The sequence below is a fragment of the Lissotriton vulgaris genome, chromosome 8 (assembly GCF_964263255.1).
Source record: "Lissotriton vulgaris chromosome 8, aLisVul1.2, whole genome shotgun sequence".
NCBI lineage: Eukaryota > Metazoa > Chordata > Amphibia > Caudata > Salamandridae > Lissotriton > Lissotriton vulgaris.
This window is the reverse complement of record NC_141696.1, coordinates 73,011,971-73,025,628: the sequence shown is the minus strand read 5'-3', so window position 1 is coordinate 73,025,628 and position 13,658 is coordinate 73,011,971.

Sequence of the window (13,658 nt, the reverse complement as noted above, 5' to 3'; positions counted from 1 at the left end):
CTGGTGGGGTCACACAGGAGGGAGGATTGAAGGTGGATTTAGAGCGTAACCCAGTGTTCCGATCTGTCAAATCCTCTATGGGATCGACCTCTTTGTCTTTGAAAAAAGATCAAAATCTTAGCTTCCTGAAGAAGCCCGCAAGTTCTTGCCTGGTCTCAAAAGGGTCTCCCTTGTAAGTAGGTACAAACCCAAGTCCCTTTTCAAGGACTAGTGTCTCGTCTGTATTTAAAGACCGGCGACTCAATTTGACAATTAGACTCGGGCATTGTTCGGCCCTGGTGGCATTTGTTCCTGCTGGTTGCCCCTGGTCTTTTTCTATGCTGTGAAGTTTGGCTGAGGCTTTTAGAGTCGCTGAGGCTAATGTTTGGTTTAGGTCGATTTGAAATTCCAGTTTGTGTGGTTGCCAGGTGAGAGCATTAATTGGTACCATAAGAGTTGTGTTTGTGGAGGACAGCAATTTATCTAGGCCCATAGTGAGCTCCAAAGTTAAAATGTAGTTATCCTGTGAGGGGTTACCATATGTTTTGTCTGGCATGAAGGTAAAAGAACTTGGACTAGAAGTAATGTCTAACTGATGTCTCCTTGCTTCCTGTCCTTGTTGTAGCTGATCCAGACATTCAATATCTCCTGGGCTCTTGGGTGTAGGATTGACTGTACCCAGCTGGCCACTGTTTATGTCATATGAATGTAGTTCTACCTCAAGCGTTATTGATTCTGCAGTTTATTTTCTCGAAGTGTGTGAGGACCAGCTCCTGCTGGACATTGCTGCTCGCACTCGTTGGCTAGATGACTTTGATGGAAGTTCGATTGGAGGGTTGTTTGAATGAAGAGTTTGTAAACATTAGTGAGGTTGCACTCTTCTTGGTTCCTATTATGTTATTATCCATTACTGCGCTAGTAGATTGACTCTCCTTTAGGTGTGTTCTCTTTTGGGACTTAGAGGGGAACTCCTATATTAGCGGTGGCTGTCCACTTGGCTACAGTTGGAAAGTATTCCGTGAGTGTCTTTATTTATATATATATTTATATACCATCTAGGCTTATGTTGCCCAGGCCCCTGTCTGCTTTCCTTTTTTTCAGTGGACCAAATAATTGCCTTTAGTGTGTTACAGCTAGTAGTAGGAGTCGCCGTAAAGCTTTTTTTCTGTTGGCCCTGCTGCCTCTATGTTGTTCTTGGATGATGGTGATACACTGTCACTTGAGAGGCTAAAAATGACCTAATCTGGAGGATTGTGTTCAGTTGTCCTCCCTGTATTTATATTGACCATTGTTAATGGACATTCACTCTCTGTTAGATCTTTGTTCTTTGTGAATTGGACGTCGCTTTCCATTGAGGTACTAATGTCAGCCCCGCCTTCTTGGGTAACGGACATGCTTTTTTGGTCTCTGCGGCATCCGCTTTATTTGCTTACTGCCTTTCGCCATTGCTCTCCTTTGTAAGAAGATTCTTGACTGGGGGTGAATGTATGATTCATTCACCATTCCATCCATCATTGGTTTGCATAGCACTTTTTGCCCTCTCTGGGATGAGTATGCACAGCCGTGGGTCCCTTGCTCACAGTGCCACTGGATTCAAGCTAGCCTGGCTGAAGAAGAGTGACATAGCCTAAAACTGGTCCCAGGATGCTTGTTTCCTGTTCAGGGAGGACCTGGCTTGGCAGTTCGTTCTGCACTGTTCCCATGAGGCACACGGTCAAGACCGATTTCTATATGTCTGGGTCTAAACTGGGGTAGCATGGTGAGCAAAACAACAGTGGATTTAACCCAGATCTCTTGACTGGGGGTGAATGTATGATTCATTCAGCATTCTGTCCATCATTTGTTTGCGTAGCACTTTTGTTTCCCTATGTGGGATGGGTATGCCCAGACAAGGGTCCCTTGCTCACTGTGCCACTGGATTCAAGCTAGCCTGGCTGAAGAAGGGTGACATACCGTGAAACCGGTCCCAGGATGCTTGTTTCCTGTCCAGGGAAGACCTGGCTTGGCAGTTTGGTCTGGACTGTTCCCATGAGGCACAGGGGCAAGGCGGATTTGCATATGGCTGGTTCTAAACTGGGGTGGCATTGTGTGCAAAAGAACGATGGATTTAACCCAGATCTCTTGACTGGGGGTGAATGTGTGATTCATTCAGCTTTCCGTCCATCATTTGTTTGCGTAGCACATGGACTGTGATCAGTGAAGTAAAAATGCCAAATATCGCCTTTTTTCTTTCCCACAAACATTAAAATTCCAAATAGATAATTGGAAAATCCAATAAAAGAAAAGAAAGTGAACCAAACTTTAAAAAGCCTGCTTATAATAGGATTTTTTTTTCAGGTGCATAGTCTGTGAAGTGCAATAAATCGCCAAATCTTGTAACTTTAATTCTACAGGCAACAACAAATAATAATTGAACTTATCTCACTTTTCACTTTAATAATATAATTTTTTAACACTCCCAACAGTGTCTCAAGTAACCAATCAAAACCTTTCTCTTTAGAAGATACATTATTCACAAACAAAATAAAGCACAGTTTTAGGCCATACATTCACAAAACTTCTCTTGTTTTCTAATATTTCTACAGATCACATAACAAATCACCAAAAGAAGGACCCTGCCAAAGTGAAAAACAAACAAACGTTCATCAGACTTTAGACAACAAAAACAGGAAAGAAAACAAAGATTTCAGGTACATTTTCAGATAAAAGCAAACAATAACCTTTCCACAGGCTACAAATAAACTTCTCTCCTTAGCAGGCAAATTGTTAACAAACAAAATTAGACAAATTGTAAACCACAGCATTTTAGCAAGGTTCTAATTTTTCTTATATTTGTGCAGATGACTGTTCCATGGCATGAAGAAATCAGGCAAACTATGCACACTTCTGGAGAGGGAATAAGTTGCTCAAATATGGTGGTTATCTTTATTGACATGAAAGGTTAACATCCCATTGAAATTCAGAGCAGTTACTCTGGGTGGCACTATTGAAAGAACCACAGAACACAACCACTCTGCCTCGGCAATGGAGGCTGAAATGCGTGAAAATATTCATCACATCAAATGCTAGAATTAATCTCCAATGAACCCTGTGGCTCAGTTTTGTACCCTTAAATGTCCCCATACATGCGGTTAGTAGTTTGCCTATAATACCCAATTTGAGAAGAATGGTACAGAGGCCAAAACAGGCAACAAATCCCCAGAGAGTAACACCAGAAACCTATTCTGAAACTAACATTCCTGCTGAACTAACAGTTTCTTGTACTAACAAACGTTTCATCCATTCCAAGAATGGAAAGCTCCTCAAAAGAATACTAATATTTACCACAACCCATAACTTGGCAATCCTTGACAATAGTGAAATTTGGATGATAGATGGATCTTTTAAATCAACACCCCATCCATTCACCCAAATTTATAGTATTTGTGCTTACATAAACCACACAACTGTCCCATTATTGTATAGCTAACTCCCTGACAAGTAATCCTCAACATAGACTCAATTTTTATCAGTAATCAAAACCAAAACAATAAATACAAATCCTAGAAAAATTATACTTGACTTTGAATTGCTACTGATAAATATGATTACTCGAAATGTAACCTAATACCCAAATTCAAAGATGTATTTCCTTTTTACCAGGCATATTGGTGGACAATTAAAAAAACATTCTTTAACATGTCAAGCAGTAAACTACAATATGAGTTGAAAAAGCTATCAGCTTTGTTTTTGTACCTCTAGATAAATTATACACATCAATTACAAAATCTGAATATTTTGCACAACTTGAGGAAAAATGTGCCTCATTACTAAATTACTTCAAGTACACCTGGATTAGCTATGTAAGCAGGTCGGGTCACAGGTGGTAACCAACATTTCCCATTGACTAGTGGAATTGTTACTTAACCAGCTTAGAGGGAGGTGCAAAGACAAACAATGCCATAGATGGATGGTAGAATTTATTTAACAAATCACTTTCAAGAACTCACCTTCACCTTTACTATTTCTTAGAAATTTTGAGGAAAGAACAAAGTTTCAAGGACATGAGAATGGCTTGGTCTTCTTTGACAGGTAGGTTGAACCCTCTTGTTTTAAAAAAGTTAAGAAATGTCTGAGAGTCCACTGGGTAAAAATAATCAATTTCCATTGATAGGAACTTCAGACTACCTGGACATTATGGCCAACATCCTACATTTCTAACATATACTAACAGCCTATGAATGTACTTGTCAGTTTTACAACACTTTTGAATGAAATTGAAATTTTTATATATTTTTAAAACAATATATGAAAGAGCAAAGAGAGGGCTGAGGCAAAGCACGAGAACCTCACTTGTCAACAGCTATTAGGGCAAGTAATAGTGATGCAGGAAGACGTGGGAGTGCGCCCCTATCCACTCCCTATTTGGGAAACCCAAAATGATAGCAACATGAGAAATAGGAATTCCGCAAAAGAGAATTATTAATCCATTCAAGAAACATTTAAACCGAAGTCGTTATTGATAATCTGAAGAAATTCCTATGTATGTTCACAATCAAAGTATGTATGTCACCAAAAGTAAAGGCGCGGTAGCCGATAACCAGCGTCCCAGTGTCTGCTTCAAATGGGTTAAGATCTCGACACATTTGAAGCAGACGCTGGGACGCTGGTTATTGGCTACCATGATTTTACTTTTGGTGACTATATAGAAATTGTACTCTTTTGTCATAAGAACTAATTGCTGACATACATAATTTGATTGTGAACATATATCCTGACCTACTTTTAGAGCCTTGAAGAAGTCCCTTTTTGGGACGAAACACGTCAGCTAATGGATTGTGAATATTGGATTTTATCTGCTTGATTTATTCATCTCTTTCAATGAAAAATCATTATCAAAAGAAAACGAGATTGCATGGACTTGAAGAATTTCTTCTGATTAACAATAACCACTTCAGTTTAAAAGTTTATTGAATGGATTACCAATTCTCTGTGTGTGGAATTCCTATCTCTCATGTATCTTTTTAAAACAATATTAAGGAATACTTGGAGTTCCTACCTGTAGTCGTCTCCTTAAACTTTTTATGATATTTCATACCACTTGCCAACAAGAGTCTTCAGTACTTCAATAATCCAAATAGGCAATCCAACATCTAAGTAAAAGGCAAGCTCCCAGAAAATATATATACTTTAAAAAAAGACCATTACCTATGTTCCAATTATCGTAAATCCATACAATAGAAAGAAATAAAAGCAACCCCAAAAAGAAATCCCCCCAAAAAATGAAGGGTTTTGAAAAATGACAGAAAGATAATCCAATATCCAAAACAAAAATCCCCGAAAAAGTCCAAACCATCCAATGAATCTGGAGTTTGGAAATATTACTAGCAGTAGTTGTCCCAACAGTGTTCATATTACATCAGTAGTAATCATACTTGGGACACATCTTATTTTACCTCAGCATCCATATGCGGCACAATACATTGTCAGAACTGGGCCAACCCTGGTATTTAACCCTATTCAAATCCACAAATGTATTGGGTGCAACCCAAGTCACCACTTTATCAGGAATGTGTACACGCAGGGATTTATAAGCAGCAGTATGGCCCAAGGCTGTACGGGTAAAACCAATGTCAAAATGGAGTATTCGTTAGGTAATGAAATAAACCAGTAAAACTATACCGCTGTTCGGTGCAACTATTGGGAGGGTATTCTCATGCAGCACACTCTCCTACACTCACACAGCACCATAATGTGGTGCAAAGGATGTCAGCAAGTCTGTATAAAGCACACTTGCACACACACGCATTCTGCATTCTAATACGGTGCAATTGATATTCAGCAGGTAGGTTGATAAGAGAAATGTGGACCCTGTGGAACACCTCATAATTTCCCCCGCACTACTCTACCCACAGGTTAGATTAACAAAAAACACCCCTTTCTATACCAGCTTAAGGTAGGAGTCATACTTAGTCAGGGGCCCAGGAGAGAAGGCTGGAGTAGCTATCAGGGTAACCAGGCCACAGTCAACACTCAGGAAGTACACCCACCCACCGACACCAGACCAGTTTTATTAAGCAAAGAGTATTTCAACCCACTACAGATCACTCTCGGGAGTGTTCCTCAGCCCAGTTGTTTACTATCACCACCGAAGCCGGGTCTGGGTGATGCTACTTGCAACGCAATGTTGTCGGGCCAGATGAGGAGAGGGCTGTTGATTCACTGCACTGAGGGCAAGAAAAAACACTCAGTGAATGGGGTGCAGCTGTCCCTGTGCCCCATGGGAAGTGATACACAACATCTGTTGCATGTTGATCCAGGTCACACCAGACAATTTGGTTACAATGAACAAGTCGAGTTCTCCGTACCTCTCTGGAAATTAGGTACAACATCTGGCACGCTATGATACGAGTCGCAGCAGACAATCCTGTCACAATGAACCAAAAGTTAGGTTCAGACTCTACACCCAACCAAAATGGAGCAAGACAAGGGCATAACCAGACCATGTGAAATCAGCTGGAGCTTGGCTACATCGTGGCAGTCTGGAGAGAGGCACAATCCTGCCCATGGAGGCCTGCGGGGTGAAATAAGACATTTGGAGGTGGTTAAGTTGGATGAGACGTAGTTTGGAGGAGGTTGTCAAGGTTTTGGGGGTCATAAGGGTATCGTGCCAGTCTGCCTCTTTTAAGGGGCCCAGCGCTCCCTCCCAGCGGGTTCGGAGTGAGTCCAGGGTGGTAGGGTCATTGTTCACAAGGAAATGGTAGATCCGTGACACCCCTCCTCCGCCTAAGTCCCCCATCATGACCTGGGCTTCTAGCAGGCTGAACTCAGGAAACAAAGAGCCTGGTGGGATATACATATAGAGGGAGAGGTGGAGTTGTAAGTATTTGTAAAATTGGAGAGTGTGAAGTGAGTGACGCTGTTGCAAATAGGGTAAGGCTCTGATGTGGTCTCCCACCCAGATGTCCCCAAGGAGCAAGATCCCAAACTGATCCCACTGCCAGAATCCCCCAAGGGACGATGTTTCATGGAGCGATGTGCCAAGCCACAGCAGTGTATGTTGGGTAAGTCTCTTTTCCCATCTCATGTAGCACAGGGCAGAGCGCAAGGCCACAAGAACCGCTGTGGTGATAGTAGCGAGGCCTTTTGGAATGGGAGCCCCATATGAGTAGACCTGGATTCGTGGGAAATCCATATTGAGAAGTTCAATCCGGTAGGCTGGTTCAGACCAGCCACCATTAAACCAGTCGTGGACGACTATACGTTTGGTGGCCAAATAGTAGAGGTCAAGATTTGTCATGCCCATAACCCCGTCAAAGAAAGAGTTCTGGCAGCCAGCCAAGGCTATACTTGGACACCCCCTTCCCCCACAAGAACCTGGTGATTACCCCATCGAGGTCTAAGAACCAACTGCCTGGAAGGTGAAAGGTGGGATTTTGGAGAATGTTTAGAAGCGGAGGAGTATCATCTTTGTAAAGAGTGCCCCTCTTCCAAGTGGGTTGAGGGGAAGGGATTGCCAATGCTTACATTCGTTTTTGGCTTTTGTGACCAGGAGTATGATATTAAGGGCCCATTCCTGCTCCGGGAGCAAGGTCAACCAGATCCCCAGGTACTTAAACAATGGTCTATATAAAGGGATGGTGGATTGCCAATCATAGCAAGCCCTCGAGGGGTGGAGGGGAATCAGAGTGGACTTCTTCGGGTTGAGCCGCAGGCCGGAGACGGTTTCAAAGGCCTGGAGCACTTCCAGACAGTGCGGACCGGAGCTTACCAGGTCCGATAGGGAAAGGAGGACGTCGTCTGCATATAAGGGAATTTTATCCTTCTAGTGGTGGTCCCAGGACCACCCTCAGATTTGGGGGTCACTACATGTAAGGCAAGCCAGTGGCTCCATCGCGAGCACAAATTGGAGTGATGAGAGGGGGCACCCCTGAGACGTGCCTCTTCTGATCGGGAACGTGTCAGAGAAGGCACCATTGGTTACAACCTTTGCTTTGGGGTTGGAGTACAGAACATGGATGAGGCATCTGAAGTAGGTCCCAAAACACATCATGGTAAGAACGTCCTCCAAGTAACTTCAATCAAACTTATCAAAGGCCTTCTCGAAATCAATAAGCAGTAGGGTCAGGTATGATGTGAGGAAATGGTAGTTGCCCAGGGCAAGGTGGAGACGCCGTATGCAGTGACGAGTACCACGCACCGGCACCAAACCACACTGGTCATAGTGGATCAATTTGTTTAAAAGGGGGCGGAGAGGTTGGGCCAGGGCTGTGGCAAAGATTTTCATTTCTGTATTAATTGAAGAAATCAGACAGTCGTCTGCACAGGAGAGAGAGGGTGGTTGGGTCTTCGGGATGACTACTACAGTGGCTCTTTCGGTTTGTTGGAGGAAAAGGAGCCCGTCTCGGCCACATGCCAGAAGAGGACAACCAAGTGGGGAACCAATAAGTGTTGATATGTCACATAGTATTCTTGCGGGAATCCATCTGGTCCTGGTGTCTTTCCAGAATGCAGAAGAGAAATAATCCTGTGTACCTCTGGTGTAAAGAGAAGGTCGAGGTCCATTGATTTGGCCTGAGCAAGGCATGGTATCCGGACCTCCGCGTGGTCTAGCAAGTCAGTCAGGCAGTCAGTCAGTCAAAACTCTTTATTTCGATTAATTAAAATCATAAAAGAAGCAGCGAAACATACATTCATTTATACATAAAATCAATAAAAATTAAAGAGTTGGTGCAATAAATAAATATATATACACTTATGAACAGTCATATATGCACACTATTTACAGATCATGAGTTGTGCAAAACAATACATGAGTTCTGCAAAACAATACATTATTTATATGACCACACTGTGTACAGTACTAAAAATATAAAAACCCCAATTCATCTTACGAAATAGAAAGGACTCAATGCCCCCTTCCTCTTCTCAAACTACATTGCTTTGCTTAGTGCATGTCAATATCTTTTTTGTTATTTATTCTGGCTGCAGCTACCAGAAAACTGGCTACGCTGAAGATGATACGCACGCTACTCAACAATTGCAAGTTTAAAAGTGCGGGTCTGACCTGCAGGAACCCCGCTTCACGCAGTATTGGACATAAGAATCTTTTGCGTGCAGTGGGAAATTTATCGCAGAACATAATCACATGGAGAGTGTCCTGGGTAGAGAAATTGTCACAGGAGCATGGTGGAGAGTCCTCTGGTTTTCCCCAATGTGGAAAACTTCCTAAAGTGAGATGAATTAAATTAAACCTAAATCTTGTCAACAAGAAGCGATGGAAAGGCTTAGTGACAATCTAAAGGTAGGGTTCCATGTCTGGGGAGGACTGTAAAATATAAATGGTTCTAACTCCTAATTTTTTCAGCTCCAATTCTTCCCTCTCTGCCTCTAGCATAGATCGAAAAGTATGTTTGATCCACGCCAAGTCCTCTTTCCTTATACCCTCCGGGTTTGTATATAGTTCAGGGCTTCCCAGTCTGGCACACGCCGCTCTAACGTATGCCAGCCAAGGGATACTATCTGCTCTATCAAGGGCCAAGCAATCTTTGAGGATTAGGTGATTAAGGGTAATTTCCTCGTTGAGCCACGTCTTGGCCCAACAGATCAATGGAGCTGCTTTTAGGTCATTTGATATGTAACCCAGACCTAATTCAGAATGAACAGACAAAGTTGGCGACGAATGAGGTACCGCCAGTAATGTTCTAAGGAACCTATTTTCAGCTATTTGTATTTTGTCCAGCGGCGCGTACCCCCATATCGATGCCCCATAGGAGGCTATTGCACAGCACTTAGATTTGTATATTTTCAGCATAGCCTCCATGGGCCTCGATCCCAACCTTTTAGCGAAACTGAGAAGGGCTGTTGTTGATCTTGCTACAGCATTACTTTTATATTTCTGCTGAGGTCCCCAGTTACCCTTCTCATCGAAGAGTACTCCCAAGTAAGTGAACACCGGAACCCTTGAGACCTCCGCACCTAGGCATCTGAATGTTTTAACCTTTGGGATCTTTCTACGGGCCCGACGATCATTACATGGGATTTTTTCCTATTTACTTTTAAGTCTAGGGACTCCATGAATGTTGCAAAATTATCCAGTAGCCTCTGTAGGCCAAGGCCTGTGCGTGCGATCAGTACGGCATCGTCCGCGTACAGGAGGACCGGTATGTCCGTTCCCCCTGCTCGCGGAATATCCATACTTGCCCCAGCCAAGGAATTTTCCAGGCCATTGATGTAAATCGTAAACAGTAAAGGGGCTAGAATGCAGCCTTGTCTGACCCCACGCTTGGAACTGAATTGGTCTGTACATCTGCCTTCCTGCGTGACCCTAACAGTGGCCACTAGATCTTGGTGAAGATCGCTAAGGAAGTACACCAAGGCTGCGTCTACTTCCAATTCCAACAGAATAGATCACAATTTGGAATGATTCACCAGATCGAAGGCTGATGATAAGTCCATGAACCCAAGTTATAAAAAGCCCTCTTTTGCAACGGTGTACTTAATAATCAAGAGATGTAAATGTAGGCATTGGTCCATGGTTCTTCTATGTTGCCTGAAGCCATACTGGAGGTTCGAGAGGACCCCCTTGTCCTTCGTCCAATCTCCCAGTTTCTGCAAGATGACTCAGCCAATGATCTTGACGGCAGAGTCCAACAGAGAGTTTGGTCTGTAGCAAGCGGGGTCTCCTCTGCTCCCCTTTTTGAAAATAGGCACAATATTGGACGAGGCCCAGGAGACGGGGCAACCCTCTTTCGATGCAGCATTAAACACGTTAGTCAGAATCTTTGCCCAGAAATTAGGGTACATAATATAAAGGTCAGCTGGGACCCCATCCGGTCCAGGCGCCTTGTTTTTTAACGTGTCTCTAATGGCCCTTTCCACTTCCCACGGGGCAAAGTTAATGCAGGTAACAGGGCGTGCAGAAGTGTCTAAACTCGGGGTTATCTCAAGGTGGTCCTTGTCTCCATAAATGCTCTTAAAATGCTTGAGCCAGGTATCATCTGGTATGCCACATTCTGTGTCCAAATTATCACACTCTGAGAAGAAAGGCCGGTTTATTGTGGCCCACAACTTTCGACTGTCCCTTAGTACATCAGTTGACCGCAAGTTGTCCTAAGACTCTTCTTTGATTTTGAGTTTCCGCCTATTGATTGTTTCTTTATATATTTTGCGGAGAGAGGATACTAAGAACCTGTCTCTCGGGGACCTCTTCAGGGCATTTAGGAGAGCCTCATGGGCCCTGGAGCATTCGGAATCAAACCATCTATATGCTTTCCTGGGGTGGGACCTACCCCCCTTGTGCAGGTTTACAGCAACTTGCTTGCAAATTGCAGTAAAGGCGGTAATTGTTCCTGTTCTCACAGCGAGCTCATCTAGGCAGATACCGATGTTTGTTTCTGCCTTGGCAACAAGGTCTTCAAAAAAGGCCTCCGGGACAACCCCCTCCCACTTTAACCGTCTACCTTGATCTTTTGTGGTTAGGTCCCTTGCTGACTCTAATCTTTGATTAGTGCCGATTGTCTTGCACCCCAGATCTACTGTCAGTTCCAGGGGGTTATGGTCGCTAAATGTTGACGTCAGCACTTTATAAGTCAGGGTTTTAGTCAAAACAGAGGGGGATAGGAAAATGTAGTCGATAATGGAATTGGCGTTTCGACCTATAAAGGTTGGAGTGCTCTCGTTATCGCTTTCTTTGCATGGTTCCAATAGGTTTAGATTAGAAAGTAATTCCTCCAAGTCATCGCCCTGTTTGCCATGTTCAAAGTGGGGAGCCCTCCCAAGCATGTATCCGTCAAGGCCTTCCCTGTGACAATCATATAAACATGGATGTGTATTAAAATCTCCCATTAATAAAATCTCTGCCACAAAAGAGTTATTAAGCTTGTAAACTGACAAAAAATCTTCTAATACATTAAAAAGCTCCTTCTGTGTGGAGCCTTCCATAGCATTATATAGGTTAATTAGCAGGTAATATTTATCACTGACATGCCAATCAAGTATGAGGAAATTATCTGAAGCCCCCTTTAGTTTCCTGAATGTTCCAGCCAGGTTTAAAGAAATAAGGAAGAGTAATCCCCCCTTTGGCCTTCCCGCAGAGCCTCGAACAGCCGGGATAGTAAAGCTATAATATCCATCTAGGGCAAATTTATGCTCCAGGTCCCATATTTCCTGGAAGGCCAGGATGTCATATTGTTGAATAAATTGCAGCCACATGGGGTCAGTGTTTTTAGATTTAATTCCTGCCACATTCCAGTGTAAGATTTTACAAGCATCTGGGCGGTTGTTCTTTATATAGTTAGCCCCACCTGACCCAAGCCCCTGTGCCGTAATTTCGGGGCCCAGTCAATCATTACACTCCATTTGGGGCAGGGGGGAAAATCGGTTGCAGAGATCTACCTCCCCCCTTGATTGATAGAGTACCGGGGATACCACTGGAATAAGTGTAGGTGCAGTAACTCCTCCCTGAGCATGTCCCTCTGACCTTCTATTCTGTGCGCTCATCATGGCCTGATATGATAGGGTACTGTTGTTATGTGGATGTGTATGAGGCCTGGTGGGAGGCTGCGGGTTTCTATAAGCCCTGGCTGGGGGGTAAAAAAATCCCAAAGGTAATGGTCTTATGCTTTTGTTATCTAAATACGAACCATCCCAAAATAGTCTGTCAGCCACATGCCTGTTATTGAAATTCACCACCACACAATCACCCGGAATGTTCTTGTGACGTCGCCCAACCCAGCGAACCCTCCTTGTTCACACCACTGTCTAGCCAAGATCATCAAGTCGGACAAGGTCTCACCACGGCCCCCTCTGACAGGGGGGACCCCGGTAAAGACCGCCACCAAAGGGGCAGCTTCTGGAGGCAAGTCCAGGGTGTAGCTAGGGTATCAAGTGCGTACATTAGTGTCATCTGCTTGATGCGTATTAGAGTTGACTTCAAACGTGGTGGTCCCTGTTTCCCCCCTTGTGGATGACTGTCCTATTATGGTTGAAGGCCCCTCCAGGTCACGGGGTTGACTGGAACTAGAGTTGGTTTTCCCACTGTCATCTCTTGGACGAATGTCAACGGGGCCTGCTGTGGGGCTCGGGGCCTCATTTGGGGCTCTGTGTTGTTTAATTCGTCAATTTTCGCACATTTAGATAGAAGCCCCGCTACACAGGTGTTTAAAGTGTCTACAATGTCCTTGGCAACGGAAACAAGTGCTGGTTCCAGACGTGATACAAATAAATCCTCAATTATTCTTCCAATTGGCCCCTTGAGTTGCTGGTCAGATCGATTAGTCAGTATTGAGTCTTTTCTCAGCCTGCTCGTTGTGTTTATCAACTTTCGTTTCTTGTGAGATTTCACGTTGGTGTCCGCTTGTGTAATGGGCAAAAGATGAGATGGGGGCTCTTGGGGAGTGATAGAGGCAGTATGTATTGGACTTGGGCTTGCTTTCCGATTAATAATCACAATGTCAGGTTCCAATGGTGTCACCCTACTATGCTCTACAGCTGAGACCATATCAGCTTCCCCGGTGTTCAAGCCCAGCTCTTTCTCCGCATTCGCAATCTCTTGTGTCAAGGCCCCTACTGCTGGGGTTAGGTATGAGATGATGGATTCTGACTGTCTGGGGTGTTTAGCTTTGGACCCCCCATCGTCCTTGGCACATACCTGTTTCCTCTTGCCCATTGTTGATGTAAGGAGGGTAGCCCAGCCCGGC